The 21,297-nt window shown below is 32.9% G+C and overlaps 1 long non-coding RNA gene across 1 annotated transcript; it reads right to left on the bottom strand.

Moving 5' to 3' along the window:
- Positions 1-746: 746 nt before the first annotated feature.
- LOC128554459 (uncharacterized) lies at positions 747-8,819 on the bottom strand. The gene is made up of 3 exons (XR_008369612.1): positions 8,779-8,819; positions 4,135-4,362; positions 747-1,686 (listed from the first exon to the last, which is right to left on the bottom strand). It is a non-coding gene; the product is annotated as an uncharacterized LOC128554459 (long non-coding RNA).
- Positions 8,820-21,297: the final 12,478 nt, after the last annotated feature.

Below are 21,297 nucleotides of genomic sequence, written 5' to 3'. Positions count from 1 at the left end.
TACTTCTCGTATTTTGACACTGTTAAAACCCGGTTACATGCTGACGTCACTATATTTGGCGCCATATATGTGCCATGAAGGCGCCGTATATGTGCCATATTTCATATATTTGTTTACAAAAAAAAAGACATATTAGAATCGAATTGATATATAGCAGAACCATATTGTAATGTATCGAAACAGTACGAATTGGTTAAACGCCGCGTGTATATTTTCCGCAGGCGTATAACCTCTTCATACTGTTTCGATATATTAAAATACATTATTGTATATCATTTGTTGAATAAAAGGGAATCACAACTTCGTTACCTGTGGTCAGCATATAACCATCTGTTATTTTAAAAGCTAGTAACTAACATATCAAGGTCACTGCGGCCTCGATACTGAGAACGATCAATAACTAAAGAATGATAAAATGATATACACGCTTTGCAGGATGTTTGTTGACGGTAAAGGGGAAGCAAATTGTACACTCCTACTGTTACGGTTATGAAGAGTTACCTCGTTCTTTTCTATTGCAAGTTCATTAGTATGTGAGTATGTTTCATGGGTGGTGTCGCTATAGTTGTTATCTGTCAGAAAAAAAAATACTTTTACGTCATACATATGATTAGAAATTGCACTTGCAGTATGTATTTTTTAAGTTTATTTCAAATTTTCCTTTACTCTTTAGGCCTACTGGCGCCTGAGGTTATGGCGAGAAAATTATCTAAACGGAGAAGTACATCATCATGGCTGACGAAACCAAATTTTGGCAAAACTTTATTGAATCAAAACGGGTTAAAAGCTGTGGAACGCTTATTTTCTCAATTTCTATAAAGATATGCACACAATCAATTATTTGTATATGACAATAGATCAGACTAGTTTTCTAATATACCATCACTGATATGGTTTAAATGAAAGAAATATCTGACTGTATGATTTTCAATGTTTAGAAGGTAACCTACCTCTGTAAATATCCGTACTGTAATCCAATTCAAGGAAGCAAATGTATCCCTTTATATTTTATATTACACATTTAAAATTATTCACTAAAACATATTCGGATAATTTCACAATTTTTAATGTGTACAATTCCATTTGATTTCGAAATGAGTATATCTTCATGTCGCATCACTTTAAATAATGATGGTGAGTTCCAATCACTTCATAGATACTGTTACCTAACGTTTCTACACGTAATATGTCGTGCATAAAGAAGAATAAGGACATAACATGTCCACACATGAATGCAATTTTTCATATAAATTATGATGTTCTTGTGCTTCGTTTCCAGATCTTCTAAGGTTCAAAGATGACTAAAAGGAAGAGAAATAGAACTTGGTGATTCAATTGTCTTAGTTGTGATTCACTTTAAAAAGAAATAGTAACTGAAAACCCGACATAAATCAGTTTCAAAGTTCATTTATGTAAACAATGTAAACTCTTTAAATAGCACAATGTCACATGCCTGGTATGTGAAATTGGTACACGTATGATGTAGCAAGTATATGTTGCATATGGTTACGCTGCATTTGCGTTAAAATTAGCCGTTCAGTGTAGAGTAAATTACAACTGCTTCACCCTTGCGGTTGTCTTTTATTCTCACGATCCTTTTGTATTTCCCACAACGAACGGTGGTGTTGGTATAACTCCTTTTGCAGCATTAAAGATATTGATACGAAACATCGTCTCTCATTTCCTCTGAAAAGAATAATTGAAAGATAAATTTTTTATACATACATTGAATATATAACCATTAGCAGTGAACATTTAAGTCTTATTGTAGGTTCTAATTACGTGCATTTTGAACCATTCATTTTGTAAGATTTCAAATGTCCTTGTCTGTTTCTAGTTTCCGTCAGTGGTTTATCTTAAGGTTCTCGTTTGATGCAATTAGATAAAAATGAAAAATTGCACATAACACGGACCTCACATCGTTATTTCTGATCATAAAAGGTGATAGACCTGCGATAAGAAAGATACTGAAAAATGGAACTACGGAAATGAAGTTAACTTTAATTTATTGTTTCTTGTTCCGTCTTTTCTGTAGATAGGAATAGTCATGTCGGATGCACTTTAATTAAGAAATAACTTATCTTATTTTATTCAAGAGCAAATCACTCGCTTCACAGTCTATGCAAAACGAAAGAAATACTTTAATTTGCTGTAGGTTATACATTTATCTCGTGAAAGGAATCGTTATTTGACATTTGTATGCCTAAAATCATATAGAAAAACAGCTACACGCCTGGTAAACAACAGAGCTACTTCTTTCAGAGGTATACGCTAAATCGCTATGTCGCAACTTCCGAGCTAGTGCATGTCGTGATAAAAGAACGTCAACAAAGGTGAGTGCCATCATATTTTTTTGCATTTATACAACCATTGTATCAAATATCAGAAATCGGGGAATGGTAGACGATGTAGATTTGATTTAACTTTACAGAGAACTTAAAGTTTGCTAATTCATTCTTGATTTGTGGTCGTGGCGGTGTTTACCAGCAAGCTGATTTAGCAAGCTGAAAGCACTTTCATTGTCAAATATTTGCACTTTCACTGATATTAAGAAGCAAACCGAGTAGGCGTGAGATAGCTGTAAAGTATACAATGCATTTGGAAATAAAATATGTACCGAAAATGGTTTGGGAATAAACCTGAGTTGTGCTCCCCATTATCTGATATACGGTACCGGTACATGTTCGTGAATGAAACGCGCCAACAGTGACGTAATAAAGCTGTAACGTCACCAAATGCGATATACAAATTGATAATATAGGTCAGTGGGTGAATTTCTTCAGGTACTGCGAAGTGCTCATGACATGACATATCGCATATTACACACAAAAACAAGCATTAGAATAAATTTGCTATTCAGAAATAGTTTTCTTTTCGCCATTTATTCATCATTATTCAAACATGTCTGAAAGACTGAAGTACCTCAATAACGCCGATTTTAAATAGTCGTTTCTTGTGACGCTGTGGACGGACCATCAGGGGAGGTAACCAGAGTCTAAGATTGGGACCACGCGCCTCTATGCCGTCTGACGCTATGATGTAATAATTGTGACGTCAGAAAAAAAATGTATTGTTGTATAACAACAAACAACTTTTGGCCTTCTTTGTTTAACGGAAAATGACACTAGTCGTGTAAGAGTGGGTATTTTACATTCTTGCATAAAAACTACTTTTTTTCACTGGATCCGCCCATGTATTAACGGTCTCGGTCACAAACAATCCCGCGGAATTCTGCAGACGTTAATACACAAAAAACGACGTGTATTATCCCTACATTCATTCTTTTTTCAAATAAAAAAAATACATATCATGTAGTCCAGTCTATGATCGGAAGGAAGGGGTTAAAAAGACGCTGTTTGTGTTTTGACTGACACGTTTTGTCTGGTCTAGAACTTTGAGACTCCGAAAGGTACTTTAAAAACACTTGATCTATTGATAGAACATGAAGTGCAGAGCTCAATCATGACTCTATCTCTTGTATTCATTTTAAATTATCCCCTACTTACTGTACTGAATTATTTCAGTTTTTAGCTAGGAAAATAACTGAAACTAATGAAGGGACTTTAAAAGAATTTATTGTATAATTATGGTCCGCTAAAGCCGGAGCTACTGGACTTTCCCTTGAACAAAAACACGGTCACTGCTTTCCTTAGAAGCATTCTAGTTTTTATAAAAATTGTTTATTCGAGCAGCAGTCTGTTCTCCATACTAAAATGTGCTGTTATTATTTCCGATCTGTCTATTCAATGTCATTTTGTAAAAGAGCTGATAGGGGGCCTGATGAGTGATGCACAAAGATCGCAATCATTAACACAATTTTATGCATATAATACTTCACTTAAGGTCATGGAGTATGCGATGTACCTTTATTTGTACTCTAAAGCATCCTTTTTAAGAAAACAATTTTAAATCATAGGAAATAATTTTACTGAGATTGTAGTCCACCCTTCCAGTAAATGTCTTGATATTTAATGTTAATATCAATAGGATAACTGAACCTGATCATACGTTAATATAGTTAATTATATAGTGTCATTCCAACTTAGAAAACACACTATTAGATGCAGCATATCCGGATACAATTTAAATTTGCTTATATGCGGATTACAAATATACTGGTGATTTCTCACATACCTTTACACATCGTTGGTACTTGCAGTTTATGTTGTAGGCTTAATCTAGATGTATCCTGTGTGATACTTCGTTGTCTGATTTTCTTTCTTCCTCGTTATTGATGTACTAGACTAGTATGCCATGTATTCCTCTTCGCAAATGAATTGATCTGTGCAACAAAATTTCCATAGATTCTTTTCAGTATCCCTTGGAAAGGTAGTCTATGTCTCAGTATGAAATTTTCAACTTCTGTAGTAAAATAGGAACTAGAAATAAATATTTCTTTTTTTTTCTTTTTGGAATCGTCTTACATCTGTAGAACGACCCGTTTATTTTTTCAAATTAACATATACAATATAAAAAGCAGTATAAAAGAAAATATAAATGTATAGAATGTGAGACAAAGTATTATTCAACATTTGTTACATTACATGTATTTCAAAAAGGTTTTCAAAATAGGTAGTCTTGTATTTCTTTTTTCCAAATAGTCTATTAGAACAATAATATCATTGTACAGGACATTACTAATATTTAAATATTTAGTTCGTCTATCGCTAATAAAATAGGTTTTATATATGCAATATGAAATGGTATTTAATAATAAATTTACGCCTTGATACTCTTTAAGTTCAATTTTATAACCAATGACGATACTTTCTAAGTTTTTAAACGATCTCGAAAAACCACATTTTTTGAAGACGTTAGAAATGATTGTCCAGAAATTTATCAGATATCTGCAGTCTAGGAAAAAAGGCGAATAATCCTCAATACAGTTACAGTGTTTACAAAACGGATTATCAAATATATTCCAAGTAAATAAATTCAGATTTGTAGCAACAATACGATGGATAAGTTTGTACTTAAACTGTTTTACTTTGTTGTATAAAGTGACTTTATTTAAAACATAATAGAAGGAACTCCACATAATGTGTTTACCAAACTGCTGTTCCCAGTATTTATGGATATATGGGCGTTCAAATTTTCTTTTTAGAAGTATATCATATATGATTTTATTTGTCATATCTTTTAAAGGTTTATTAGGTTCAATAAATAAAGCTAATTCTGTCTTTACCCTTGTTGAGTACGAATCTTTTGATTTTAGTTTCGTTTTCCATGAATTTGGTATTGCCTTCTTAATGATTTGAGTTTCAACTATCCAGTTATGCTTAGATTTAAGAAGAGTTAATATTTTATTAACATCGATTTCTCCAGTATTTGAGATTATATCATTAACGAAAATGATCTTGGAGTCTATCCATGACTTAAATATAAGACATTTGCCGCTATATTTTATGAAACGATTGCCCCAGAGTATTTGTTTACGTATTTCTTGAAAAGATTCTAATTTAGTTGTATCGATTTTGCTATTATTGAATTCAATCCATACATCTATAAGTGTTTTATAAAAATTAGGAATAGTGTATTTAGTACGTGGTAGTGACTTATAGGAATCTAAGTTCATGAAAAATATCAGAAGATTCTCTCCATATTGATTTAAGAAAAACTGTGGTATAACTTTTAAATATTTCTTTTTACAGTTATGGATCTGTGGATATTATGTCACTGAAATGAAACATCCGACATTTTTTAAAGTGTTCAGTTAAGGACAAGTAGAACTTTTATTTATAATAATTAATGTATATTTCGTAAAGATCAGCAGCTTACATTTCAACGGAATGACAGGGGATTAATCAATGCCTTTAGTTTGTTACTTGTAGATGTACATACTTATCTTAAATATTAGAAGGGAAGCAAATTTGTATAAAGTAGTTTGAAATCTTTCTTAGTTATTTCGCTTTTACAGTTGTCTTGTTCCCTTATCAGTAAAAGTGGTATATATTAACTCGACAATGTCATAGTGATATGGTATTTTTGCAGCAAGAATATTTATGCTAGACACAAATGTATGTATGTATTAAACACATTAGGATTGAATGCAAAAAATTGAAAATAAAGTATAAAGATGAATGTCTGAATACATCTTATAAAATTACAAAATAAGTTATGAAATAAAAATGTAGTGTTTCATTTTAATGTGTTTTACTCTATTCAGCATTGCATTGTAGGTTTTTAGTATACAAGAAACAACTGTTAAAATCAAATATCAGTGTTCATAGGTTTTACCCCATGAATTTCACCCCTCAATCCCCGCCTTAAATGTAAACGAGTGGTTGTATTCATTAGTTACTAACGTTGTCACTATTACACTAAACGATGATTATTGTGAGCTGTGGAAGGTGCTCATCTGAATAAAATGGAAAGGTTTTCTCCTTATGGTAGTTTGCACGTTTGGATCAAACGATTTTCAACAAATAGACTTTTTTCAAAACTTTAGAGTATACGTAGGCAATTCAAAAATGAAAGGGTCGTGAGCCCGATGTTTTGACAGACTGATTTGAAAATGTTTGACCGCACCCAAGTTTTCATGATGGTGGTCTGTGGGAAAACAAAAACTTTAATATCATTTTTTGTGAAAAGATATTTTTCTACAATGTGTATTTTACTTAAATTTCTCATAATCATTAATAAACATATTGCCTATGAAATAGTGACATAATATATATATTTCCGTGTGTTTATTTTTGAGATATTTGATCATGATAGAGATTCGCGCATTTCAAGCTGATCTTAAGACATTCTTTTAAAATCATTTAGCGTTTGAGATGTTTTGATATCATATTTTAACTTTACAAAGAAACTAACCTCACCGCTGTAATAAATTTACTCACCAATTACCATTGGGTCTAGTCTGTGTTCAGACCCTATGTTTTGTTCAAAGGAGATAACTCCTGAGGCTATTCAAATTTTGTATAATTATGTCTCTTTTCTTATCAAAACATACGATGAGCCAGACTGATGAAGTCAGAATAGACTACATTAGGTCATAAACTGATTTTCATTTCCGTACGCCGATCTAAGCTTTATCTTTCGTCATCTGGATAAATGACGTTACGCCATCACGTCCGGTTTATCAAACGTGCAGAACTACCTTAAGATGAAAGTCATTTCATTTAATTATTTTCGTTTTGATATTTCTTATTTAGAACTTAGAATGTCATTAAATTATATTCATAATAACAGAAAACTAATGTAAAACGAAACTACAAATAGTGTGGAAACATTGTTTATTCCGTAGAAGGTGGCAACAATGCATAATTTAAGTTTTGATTGAAACAGCAAGTCTGATATTTTAGCGAGAAGAGACTCTGAATGTGCATTGTTTATACTAAATTTTTAGATATGTATTCAAAACACGAGCTGTTTGTAAAACACAAATGTCCCCATGATGGTCTATTTGAGGCAAATGGGTATATTATGCTGTATGCTGTGATTTCGATCTTCATGAGCAAATTGCCAGCCAAAACTTTCTTCGAAGGGGAGCTCTTCATTAAGATCAATAACTTAGGTTTAAACATTCGCATTCTTTTTTTTTAAATTCAAAATAAAAAAGCTTTGTGGAGCTATTTTATAATTGGTTCGTTACTGACATGTTACATCCTTACATTTAAATAAACACTTATGTTTGTTTTATTTTATTTCGTACTCAAATCAGTTATTAATCTTATCCCAAGTTTTGACCACGTTTGTACCTGTTGCTAAGACTTTTTTAAGTTTATGAAAATATGTGTTCTCTCTTTATGTATCATTAAGTTATACGAACTGTTTGATTGTTCAAATCGGATAAAGATCATGGAACGCTTTCTTGACCCATTCAATTTTGTTGGTACAATACGCGTCGGTACAGATGCATGTGTAGCTATGACGTTTCTTGCACCTTACATTTGGGATAAAGCCAAACAATTTCAGTTATATTTTAAGACGATCATCGACAGAAGGACTAGGCGGTCATTAAGTACTGAATGGAAACTAATATAAGTCTCTATGTCACCCTTACCTGGACCTATGACTTACTCGATCCAAAATAGTAGGTGCCATCTACTGACCACAGGTAATTATCCTATGAGGATAGATGACTCTAAGCCAAAGAGTTTTAAGTTTTTGAGTGGGAACTGCTTTTAGTCTAAAGGTCAATTTTATCGTTACCTTTAACCTACTGACTCCAATCTTTTAAATTTATCCTGCTTCTGAATCATTATAAAATAACCATGACAGCACAAATAATGACTCGCGTCCTCTTTAATATGAATTAAGCGATGAAAGAACGTGCAACTGCACAAACAACGATTATCGTATTATTATGTTTCCGTACATAGTGATAACATACAAATTTTATATTCACAATTTTTAAGAGAATTCACAGTCGTACAAGGACGTAAATTAGATTGAAACAGCGCACAAAGAGCCACTTAAAATTGTACACAAACTGACTATAGGAAACCATTGTTTTATTCATTAAACACTAATTAAAATCAATAACTCATACCATAGTGTCCGTATTTCGTCGGGAAGGTTGTTTAGTGTTCACACAATTTGTCAATGGGATAATCGAATGCGTGTAGTGAAATTGTTTCGTTATGAATAATAAAAAAACAAGCCTAAACAAGTGTAAACTTACAAAATACATTACAATTTTAATGTTTACTTTTTAAATTTTTAAAATAAAACTAAACTTGTAAATGTTATCAGATTAAAATCTGTAATAAAAACTGAATTACATGGTTTATTATTAACGTTTAATTACTTTATTTATATAGTTTTACCTACATTTTTATCGGCCATTTTAGTCCAGTTTGATTCCCTGGAACATATAGATAATTAATTCTACGAAAGACTATTGAAATAAAAACAGGAAGTATATAAGATTTTTTAAAATGATATATTTAGAATATGACGTATCACATCTGGTGAAGAACCGTTCTGTTTGTCACGTAAAATATTTAAGAGAACCTGCTACTACGATGCACATTGTATCATAGAATACCGCAAACTCTCAATTACATGTATATAAAATAACAGGAAATATATTTAGCAACGAAAATGAAGTGACAAACAATAGCAACAGGTAACTGTTAAAATAGATTATTTCCGGCATACATTTTTTGAGGACACATAAAGAAAATCATTGAAAAGACTACATGTGAATAAATAAGATGCATTTTTTTAAAGATAATCGTAGTTCTGTTTTATCTGTATCATATGACGGAAACTGTGCATCAAAAACAGTTTGCTCGGACTTTGTCTAGGTTGTTCAACAGACCTATACTGCAGTAAGGAAAAGAAAAGAATCGGGCAAGGAAAATTGTTTCTACAGTTGCATCGCTAATAAATCAAAACAAAACGGCCTTAATGAGCCAAAGTCGCTAACTTGACCTTGACAGTTTTAACTTGAATATATGCATGATATGACCTTATAACGATGCTACAGATCACATTTGATGAAGATCCATCAAGCGGTCCATGAAACGAAGCCATATAAATGTATCTATTAAGGGGTTGAGCATCCACATTTGATTAAATTGGAATAGGACTTATATAATTCCATAAAGCGTTTCATAGTAAGAGGTTCTTTAAATGTATTTTAGTTTCAACTCTAGTGACCCCTACAAGTGACTGTGTGCCCCAACTGAAAAATTATCTTGTAAAAGACCTCCAAATTGATCCTTCAGACCATATTTGATGAATTCTAGATCAATCAAACGGTTCATAAGAATCATAAGATGTTGTTTAAAGGTACATGTATTTTTATTTTCAGCTATAGTGGCCCCTTAAAGGGGCTGAGTGTCCCATGTGAGTAAAATCGGTAGAGGACCTTACCTTGATGCTACAAACCAAGCTTGATAAAAAGCCATCAAGTGGTCATGAAAGCATTCATTCAAAGAATCGTATAATGAAGCGTTTGTTCAAGTTTGAGTAAGATTCATCACATGTGAATAATCCATTGAACTGCATGTATGTGTTTAGCTCTAACGGCCCCCATTTGAACAAAATACGAAGAAGACATTATAATCATGCTACATGAAGATCCATCAAGCGGTTCATATAAAGAAGTCGTTAAAGGTAATTTCTACTTTTAGCTCTAACGGCCGTAAAAAGGGGAAAAGTGCCACCATTTTAATAAAATCGGGAAAAGAAATCATTATAATGTTAAGATCTCTCGCACCTAGCAGGTATCAATTTCAACATTTAATGTTCAATAATAGCTATGAGCCTAGTGTCCGATTAACATGATTAAATTACCGATCCTTTTGTGACATCGTTAGCGCGATTCATGGATTTTCAAAAAACCCGCATAAATTAGCATTTAATTCTTAATTCTTAAATTGATGAAAGAAAATGACTAATACATCCATAGCATTTTTGACTTCCAAATAAGCTTATTGAAAACGTATTTCATTTTATCTTTTGAGGCAGCTTAATTGTATAGACATATCGCTACTTCAAATGTTGTTTTAGTGTTTTGCACTTTTGGTAGTTTCTTCGAATTAAGACAACACGGCAGTCACATAGATTTAATGATTCAAGGACGTCGCTGAGTCACTTGGATCATACTTTTTGTTTTGATGTCTAAGCGTTGTTTATCACGTTCATAGGCCATGCACTATTATAACTAATCTTTTCCTCAATTTACAAGGACGATAAAATCACTTCAGGATGTATTGAATGACTCGGCTTTAAAACCAAGTTACTGGAGCAGAAAAACAAACACACTGTAATTCGATGTGTTGCATTATCAGTATGATTACGTGACTGGACTTTAAAATCAAGCTACTTCAGCAGTAATAATACATATATTTGAATTTCGTAAAGTACAATACTAAAAACCCGTTTTGTACTATTCTATTGACTCTACAAATGCTAAATTACCTGTAAGAGTACGTGACTTAAACATGCATTGATATACGATTATATATTGTATAATTTTGTAGTTATTTGTAAACTCATCATTTTAACTATAGTTCTACGTAATGTGTGTAATGGCGGAACATAAAACACCCAATTAGGAGCGCCTTTTATTTTCAAAATGGTGAAGCTTACAGCCATGAAATTTATTTTTATACTATAGGAGAGACTATGTTATGTTGTCAAAAGCTGACCACCTGAAAATGTGTTATTCCTTATTGTTATTCATTATGGCTATGTCCTATTCTTACTTAATTCGTAAAAAAGTACAGTAAAACTTGAGACAGTATTAATTATCTATTTTACAAACGTGGAAGGTAAATAAAGACCTCTGCAACAAGAGCTCGTAGAACACGAAATGCACCCTAGATGCATTCAGTCACTGCACAAGGTACAGAAATTATCTGGTCACTATGCACTGGACGTTTGACGTACTGACCTCAAATAAGTAATTATGGGTCATTTACCAGTCATTAGTGACCTCCATATCAAATGTGATCTTAGACCAAAAGGTCATAGGTAAGAAGCACAGAGCGCTAGAAACACAGCCTTAGAGCCACGCACTTGCAAAGTGGGCCCACACTAAAATGAATGAAGCTGTAACGGAAAAATATTACAGACAAGTACATTTAAATTCTATGCAAATATAGATAAAGGGCAAGGTAGGGGTAAGGGGTAGAAAGGGGGATGGGGGAGGAGGGGGAAGGGGAAAGAAGGACAAAGATCAATATACAAAAGGAATACTATGTGGTTACACTACAACGTAAACCACAATAGCGCAGACATTTATGTATTCAAAGCATTCTCTAGGTTTTTGGCAAAAATGTTCTACTGTTCTGGGTCAATGTGACCTTGAACTTTGACCTACTGACCTCAAGTCAATAGGGTTCATCTGATGGTCATTATCAACCGCCCTATTAAGTTTTTGTGATCCTAGACTCAAGCTTTCTCATGTTGTCGTCCGGAAATGCTTTTAAAATGTGACCATGAACTTTGATCTACAAACCTCAAAATCAATACGGGTCATCTGCTGGTCACGATTAACTTCCCTATCAAGTTTCGTGATCCTAAGCCCAAGCGTTCTCAAGTTATTGTCCAGAAACCGTTTAACTGTTCCGGGTCACTGTGACCTTGATCTGTGACCTATCTAAAACAAAATAGGGATCAGCTTCTTTTCATGGCCAACCAACCTATCAATTTCCATGATCCTAGGCCCAAGTATTCTTGAGTTATCACCCGAAAACCATAGACCTGTACTGGGACAATGTGATCTTGACCTTAGACCTAATGACATCAAAATCAAAAGAGCTCATTTGCTGGTCATTTTCAACCTTTCCATTAAGTTCTGTGTTCCTAGGCCTAAGCGTTCTCAAGTTATCATGCGGAAACTGTTCCGGGTCACTATGACTTTGACCTTTGACCTGCTGATATCAAAATCAATACTGACCATCTGCTGGTTATAACCAATCAACCTATTAACATTCATGATCCTAGGTTTAAGTGTTTTGAGTTATCATCTGGCAACCAATTGGTCTACATATCGATCGACATCTGCAAAACAATATACCCTCCTTCTTCGAAGCGGGGCTAAAAATAGTCTTATAGGCCGTCACAAACATTACAGTCAATGGCAAGTGGTTTGTTATCTAATGTAATTATTTTATGTGCTTAAAAATCTTTGTCAATAGGAAACAGGAGATCATTACTTTTGAAAAACTGCATGCGCCAGTACTGTTATAAGACAGTATAAGGCATACTGATGTCAGAACCATGTTGTGTACTCCTCTATTCTAATATGCTTGTTTCTGTTAAAACACGCTTCCGCTGAAATGACGTCATGTTAACTTAAGATGACGTTAATGTTTGTGTGATGACCAAGAATGAGCGCTACTTTATTTTATCTTTCGATTTAGATAAAGTGAATATAAGAATCAAATTAATGTATAAAATATGATGTTTTAAGTACATGTAGTGCTAGTACTAATTATTAATATGATTATTAAACTAATTCGGTTAGACGTCGCCAGAATAATTCTGTCTGGCTACGGCCTCGTGAAATTATTCCGAGGGTGTATTAATAAGGTTTAAACATGATTTTTATCCGTTTTTACATGATAAGAAAGAAGGAGCATATTGGTTGCTTCTCATAAAAAATGCTCTTCTTTATTTACCTTAGTTGCTTTCAATAAATGAAAAACAATACGTGTATCACTGAAGTAACTGAAATAACTGAAGTAATTTATATGTAAATATAGATATCAACTGTGACACATGCGATAAAATATCATATTACCAAAAACCAACCTGTTAAGTAGTTAAGGTATTGATAAACGCATATTCTTTTTGTTGTAATTAACTGAACAAATTCAATTGTGTCAGTCTCATTTATCTTATTCTAGCTACGGAATTCTCACAGGCTAGTTTGGATAAATTTAGTAAAGTCGTCGTTGAGGTTTGTCAAAATTATTATATAGTTATCCATATTTATTCTAATATTTATTTTTTACTCGCAATATTCCCTGACGATGTACATAAAATGATCTTAACAAGCGTTTATAACAATTTTAATTAGAAATATAGTGAATTATACTAAAGACTTATGATTCAGTTTTTGATTAAATAAAATAATAGTCAGGCGAAACTTAGAAACAAATTTATTTGTACTTAAAGAAAATTTGGATGTACTTATCAGAAGATTTATTCGCTACCACACCACTATCTGTATAGCATATTACTATATAATTTCAGTCTGCTTTATTTTCTTTATTGCTATTCGTATTCAAAACAATAATAAGTTCCATAAAACAGTATTGTAAATAACTATGCAGACGCTGTAATATTTTTTTTAAATATATGTAGTTATTGTTCTATCTTATTGAACTGTCAAATGCATATTCATTACATGGTCGGTGCACAGAATATTTTAATCTTCAGTTGATTTTCGGTAAATTCCGTACTGTCTGCGGAAAGTAACCATCAATTAAAGTGGTTTATATTTAAAGCATGAATATGGAGGTACGAAAGTCACGATAGCTCATTGGTCATTGTCTATAGCTTGAAACTTGGAGGTCGTAAGATCAAAACCGTTCAGTGTCTGTTTTTTTCCCACAACAAACACTGTTACACAGTACATGTACATTTTGATTCAATATTTCCTGAATTGTATTTTTACAAGTATTTTTTTCTTTTTTACTTTTATCTCTTTCTTAAATTCACATTTTTAAAAGATTTTTATATTATTTTTTTATTCACAGTTCATTTCAGTACATTACAAATTTCATAAATATAAATTACAATTATCTAAATTCATCATTCAGTTTCGATCTCTAAAAATTCAATAAGAAACCGTTTTATCGCAAAGCCCGTGAATTTCAATTTTCACGTGTCCCTTTGTAACTTATACCATATAAATCAATAAACAATTTAAAAAAAAATGTTCTTACTTATGGGCTCGAACCAGCGATTTCCCACATACGAGCCTTGTGCTGTAACCACTGACCAACAAATACGAACGACGAGAACGTGTTTCAGTTACAATACTAATGATGATATTTAGACACTTAACCAAAATGTCTTTTCGTAAAACATACGGATAGCACCGGAGTTGAGCCGATATTATAATATCGAATACACAGAGCGTATAATTTATGCACAATCAACCTGGGAGATTAAATTGATTTTTATTTTCAAAATGTATCTTTCACCTTGTCTCTTCAGAGAGAGGGAGAGAGAGAGAGAGAGAGAGAGAGAGAGGGGAGGGGGGGAGATGAGGAGAAAGATGCTCAAGTCTTTACATTTTAATATTGTATATAAACGTTTAAAAATTCATAAAAATAAAGAAATACATAACCGGTTTTACCCGTTCAACGCGGGATCTTCAGATAAAATCTGATTTTATCTGAAGATCACACGTTGTAAAGACTTGAGCATCTTTCTCCATATCTTTTTAATCCGTATTGTGCTTTTCAATTCAGATATGTATATATATATATATATATATACATAAAATCATATACGTAAACTCATACTAATTTTTGTTTTAGATAAACCATGGATATAGACCAAAAGATTGAGCATCTTAATTCACAAGATACGTCTAATCTATTCACTGAAAGAGCTACAAATATTTCAATTCAGGTTTCAGAATTCAGCACGATAAGTACGACAAACGTTTCCGGAACTGTTACTATGGTATGTTATTGTAAGTATTGAAACCTGTCTGAATACATGCACAGTTTTCTGTAACATTATCATATAAGAAGATGCATTGAAGCAAACAAAGATGGCAAAACAAGACTCATTTTATCTGAGTATGTTCTTGAGAGTTCATGATATTTGCAATACTCTAAGCTACGGTGTTCCGTTAGGGCCATCGTGGTTTCGCGCTGTCGTCCTAAAGGGCGAAATCGCAAAGACACGACGTGATAAAGCGGAAACACGATGTGATAAAGCGAAACTTTATGATGCCTAAAATATCACATTTTCGCGCTATTAATATCGTGTATTCGCGTTTTCACTCTCGATTTTCCGCGGTGAGTAGGTCGAAAACACAATATTAATAGCGTGAAAACGCGATATTTCTCGCATCGTGTTTTTTTCGCGATCTTGTATCGTATTTTCGCGTTTTCGCCCTACTGACCGCGAAGGCAAAAACACGATGGGAGATCGATGGCGAAAACGCGAAAACACGATATTTTAATATCGCACATTGCCTTCTTGTTGGACATGCGTAAACATGGAAGACTAATTAGACTCTCGTATCAGGGAGTATTGTTCAGCTGGTTTTCTCGTGTTCTATTCAGGATATATTGAGATATCTATTATATAATGTGTAAAACACGTTTAAATGGTGAAGTATTTGAAACATATAAAACATATATGCATACGTTAAAACACTGACGCACATGCATGGATTTAGTAGAGCAATGATAAGTTTTGATTGGGAAATTAGGAAATTTTAGTTCACTAAATCTGCAAACCGGATCCTGTTTGTCTTCTACTTAGTAATATCACCTGATTACGGTCAAATATCAAATATTTAACTGGACTTAATTCCGGGATATAGGATCATGTGAATAAAATGCACAAACACACAGAAGTATAAGTTATTTTTGTTGCTTGGCGTTTTTATTTCTTTCAGACATGTCCCATTCTTGAACTATTTTATGTTATTTCTGACGATATATCATTTTCTTTTTGGCTAAAACTTTCTACTTCGTTCAAACACTTATCAAGGATTGAGTGGTACAATGTGCCAAATGATATGTATCAAAAGAAGGTATGTACCTTTTAACTAAGGTTCGACAATACGTGATTCCGATTATCATACTCAAGCATTAACTATATTGGACGTCTGCGTTTTTTTTTTTTCAGGCAATAGCGACACCGTCGTTTGTACTGAATGTCTGGGGGAACTGTCAAACTGGTACATTGGTGACGATCCTAGAAAACAACATTTTGATATGTTTGCTTTTTCCTGTTATTAATCCGCGTCGGAATGTGCCAACGTGGAGTTGTGGCATAAGGTGGTGGCAGAGAGAGGTAGTTCTCTTTATAGCCACATTTTTTGAGCGATATTTTATTGACTTTATTTACTTCTATAAGTTAACTTTACTTTGTGATAAAATGTAGAACTATATTTCTTTTCACACACGCGCACAATACTCTATTTTTCGTTGTGAAGAGTCGTTTGTTTTATAGTTATGATTAAGATACTGTTTATTATTTTATGCGAAATAAACTGTACATATTTTTTTCTGTAATTTTGTTTTGCATTTGTTTAAGGCTCTGTTCATGAAAGCAACATTGCAAAACAATTACACACTAACGTTTTATTGAGCTAAACTGTAGTAGAAATCAGCTTATTTATTCTGAACGTTTCCTTTAATTGTCTGTATCGAATGATATATTTTTAAACATTGCCAAAATGTAAAACGATACGGCTCTTATTGTCCCTATTCGAGTCTTCCATGTACCCTTCATTGATTTTCCTGATCAAAATCAAAATTTAAAATAATTTGCATTAAATGATTGGCACCCGTGTTATGAAATGTGAACCATTTCGTCTTCAAACAAAAAAAGAAAAAAGAAGAAAAAAAGAGAGATAAACTTTATTTTAAAACTGAATGTAACTAAAGTCTTTATGACTTGTAACGACATTTGAATTCAATACTTTTATGCATCAGTATTCGCAACTGACGAGGCAATACAAAAGTATATTTCTACGTACAAATAATTTCCATGATATGCAAACCGATAAAAATAAATAATAACGCTATTCAAATAACATTGTGGGAATGTTCAGAGACGCTTTTTGTATACAAATATAGAACATTATGCACAGATGTCTTAAGAGTTTTCTTAACATACATGTATATAAGTAAGTAAGTTATTAAATATTTTATTTTAGTGATATAGTGATATGTACGTAAAACAGCAAATATTATTTCATAACATGACAAACAAAATTAAAATACCCGGCCCAATGGACCTAACGTCACCTGACGGAAATAACTAAATATATCACATTTAATTCACGTATGTTATAATTATATTCGTATCAATGGTATGGTAGGTATATATTTTGTTAAATCAAACCAGTCAAAACAATCATGAAATTAGCAAAAACGCAGCTTAGCCATTTTAAGATATCTCTATTATAATATCTCTTCAAGATTGAAATAGTATATGTATCTTGTCGTCGGCTCATATTACGCATATTATTGTATTGAGATGAAAAGACTTCCAATTTTATGCATGTAATCTAGATTAGGAAATATAGAACACAACAATGAAAATAATAGCAGAATCGGCTGATAATAGGTGTAATTTGCAACACTCTCACATTCTTGCCACCTACTGAATCGGAATATAAAAGTACAATGAAGAGGTATTTAAACTAGTTTGTGTGCTTACATAACTGAAGAGGTATTTAAACTAGTTAATGTGTTTACATAATTATTATGATGTTCGAGTTATTTACCTTTTACCATGAAATTTGTTTGTTTACATTTACATTTTTCTGATTTCGACAGATTGTTTCTATTATTTTGTGTTATATGGAATTTCATTTAAAGGCGGACGCTAGAATTCCCTATATATGAGATGGCATTTTTGTTGATTTCAAAGTTTCATAACGCTTCCTCTCGCATTTTGCATTTTGTGAGAACATTTGTAATTGGGTCATACCCAGCAAAAAACATAACTTCACCTTAGACGCAACCCCAGCAGCGGACGTCGCGCAACCCATTTTAGGCGTATTCCCAGCGGGAAATGGATTGCGCGTTTACCACCCGTGTACTTGTGAGATTAGTAATACATTTTTGGTGGCTGCTGCCACCAGTGTCAAAAAGAATGCTGCGTTTGAGGAATCTTGTCAGTTCTTAAGACCATCCTAACAACACAACCAAAAATAGTTCCAAGCTTTCCAGGTAAACAATTATCTACACAACGTGCAGAATATGCAAAGCTACAACATATGCCTTAATATAGAGATGGTACCTATAAAATTCAAATTCATCTTTATAGGTTTTTTAGAGTGAAATGATAGCTAAGTGCACCAATTTCCTAAATATATTTATGGTTTTCCTCTTCTCCATGTCAAAAATAGAAATATTTGATATCTAAAAAATGCCTTTCTCAAAATATCTGAAGCAAAATGGACAACTCTTGTATTGACCGTTTTTCAAAGATTTTAGGACTTCCCCAATTATAGACTATATCAAAAGCTCCCACAGCTAAATAAATTCAATAGAGTATAAGGTAAGTTTACTCTACTTTCAATATTTTGAACGAGCCTATACTGAACTTCCTTTTGTCTTTTAATAAAGTCAAATTCCAAGACTAGCCAAGAGTCTAAAACGATTGAAAAAAGAGAATGACATGCTCTTTATTATAAGCTTACCAAAACCATACCAAAAATGTACCTTAAAGAAGTTATTAAAGATTTTATATTGTAAACAAACCCCTACACCATTTTACCATCAATATTTTCCACTCATGAATGCACTCAATTCAGGTGATAATTGTTGATATATTTGTAAATGAGAGGCCCCAACAAAATCTTTTTTCAAGTTGTGTAAACAATATAAGTTTTAAATTAATGTTGATATCTGAAATTATCCGATTACTTTGTTTTCAACAATAAATAAAACACCTTTTAGTTTGTTTAGGGTAGTTGATCTGTAACGAAAATCATCAAAAAGAGTAATCTCTATACGCTTTTTCAACATTTATTCGTTTTTCAAGGAAAGCAAATGATCGTGCTAGTTCCCTCAAGAGAATGTTTAAATTGAGAATTGCTTAAAATACATTACATAGAGTCATTACCTGTCAGCTACCTAACATGTAGTAATTACAACCACTACCTTAAAACATTGTAATTATATTTGACTGCAATGGATTTTTGTGTTACCAATTTAACTTTTTTTGTTATTTCTCATTATTGGATATATACATTTTACATTTTGATATATAAGTGTTGTGTAAACCAATGTATCACCATTGAGACCAATAAAAAAAAAAACATTGGCTAAAAGATCAAAACTAATAACGTTTCTTAATGTCGTTAATTTTCTTCAAAGGAATGTATGCATTATTCTATATAATCTTCATGCATTACTAAACTTTCTATCAGGGCCTCACTACAACTTACAAAATAACTGTCAGTGTAAATCATGAGAAAAGCGTGCATATAAAGGGATTTAAACAAATGTAGGTCATATTTTGTCTGCCTGATAAATTGTTTGAAAAAGAACCTATCTGATTTTTCTTTCACTTTTGATCAATGTTTAATGTTGGCTTCAGTTTATTGATCAATTCAGAGTTGTCCCCCTTTGATTTATTTAGGTAGGTACCATCTCTACTTAATACCATTTTTAATGTAAATTCGGCGACTAAAATCAATACAAACTGAAGTCAACGTTTTAATTAAAACAACCACGTGTATGAATACAAATATGCAAATTTATGGTCACGTGAATAAACGATGACCTCATGTCACCTGAACTGGAGAGATGATATTGATTAGCTATTGAATAGTACTGCCCCAGACGTCACGCAGCTTATAACGTAGAAAAGGTAGCTTATATATATATAAACCTAGCCTGAGAATCCAGACTGACAATTCAAAAATGTTTCCTTACCGCAGTGTCACATGTATAACTCCCGAAATTTTAGGCTTTATTTGATAAAGAACAATGCCTTTTGCTAGCAATAATCCGCGGCTAAAAATAGAAACGGAATTTCAACGGAAAAGTTTCCAAACATTTCCGGTCCATAGACAATACCAGTTTTTACCTCTGATAGCTTTTCCAGCAAGTTGTAACACTCTTCAAATACATGTATGTCAGAACAAACTTAAATGTTCGTCATAGCTATCAAATTGTAAGATATTATATTAATGCAGCCCTAGTGATCTAAGAATGTTACTGAATTTTCGACTGCATTGTCTCGTTTTCGTTTCAAGCAAGCAAAAATATAACCACATGTTAATTAGGCTATTTATAGAAAATCGATAATCAGCAGTGATATGGATTTCCTCAATTAACACTAATTAGCGCAAATTTAGTGAGATGATTTATGAACAGGACAGTACTTTATTGATATAACTTGAACATGTACAGTTCATCGTTATATCAAGAACAATATATACTAAAACATGCTTAGCAATACGAGGGTGAACAAAAATAAAAGAACAGTCAGTTAAAATTCATTCGATATTGTTTGCAATGTGACCTGCCGTGAGAATCAAAGACATGTTTGTTTTCTAAATAATATTCCCTCACGGATAATCTTCCTTCAGCAAATATACAATATAAGATACTATATGTATGCATAGATACACATGTATTCGGTATAATTTTGTCTGACAAAACACGAATTATCAACGTGGAAACCCACAGGTCGCTCAGGCTGAGAAGTGTTGCAAGCTCGCTTTGACTAAGTAGGGCTACTGTATCACGATTTCATCAACTTGTAAGCCCGTGATAGTGGGCGCAGCGATGATACTAATACTCGATTTTTTGAAACGGCAATCTGTAAGACTGTAGCAAGTCGTCGGATAACAGATTTGATCAACTTAAAAATTGAATTGTTTCTAGACAGATTCTGCTCACTTCAGCTAAATTCATTCGAGTCGCCCCATGAGAAAAACAACATAGTGCATTTGTGACCAGCATGGACCCAGATCAAACTGCGGATCCGCACACCACTCTGGTCAGGATCATTGCTGTTCGCTAACGGTTTCTCTAGTTGCAATAGGCTTTGAAAGCTAACAGCATGGATTCTGACAAGACTGCGCGGGTGCACAGGCTGGTCTGGATCCATGCTGATCGCAAACGCACTATGCTGGTTTTTTCATGCTTAACTAAAGGAAGTGTATCC

Source organism: Mercenaria mercenaria, unplaced genomic scaffold (genome assembly GCF_021730395.1).
Source record: "Mercenaria mercenaria strain notata unplaced genomic scaffold, MADL_Memer_1 contig_5050, whole genome shotgun sequence".
Lineage (NCBI taxonomy): Eukaryota > Metazoa > Mollusca > Bivalvia > Venerida > Veneridae > Mercenaria > Mercenaria mercenaria.
Note: the sequence above shows the minus strand (reverse complement) of the source record. Positions and strands in the feature narration are given on the sequence as shown.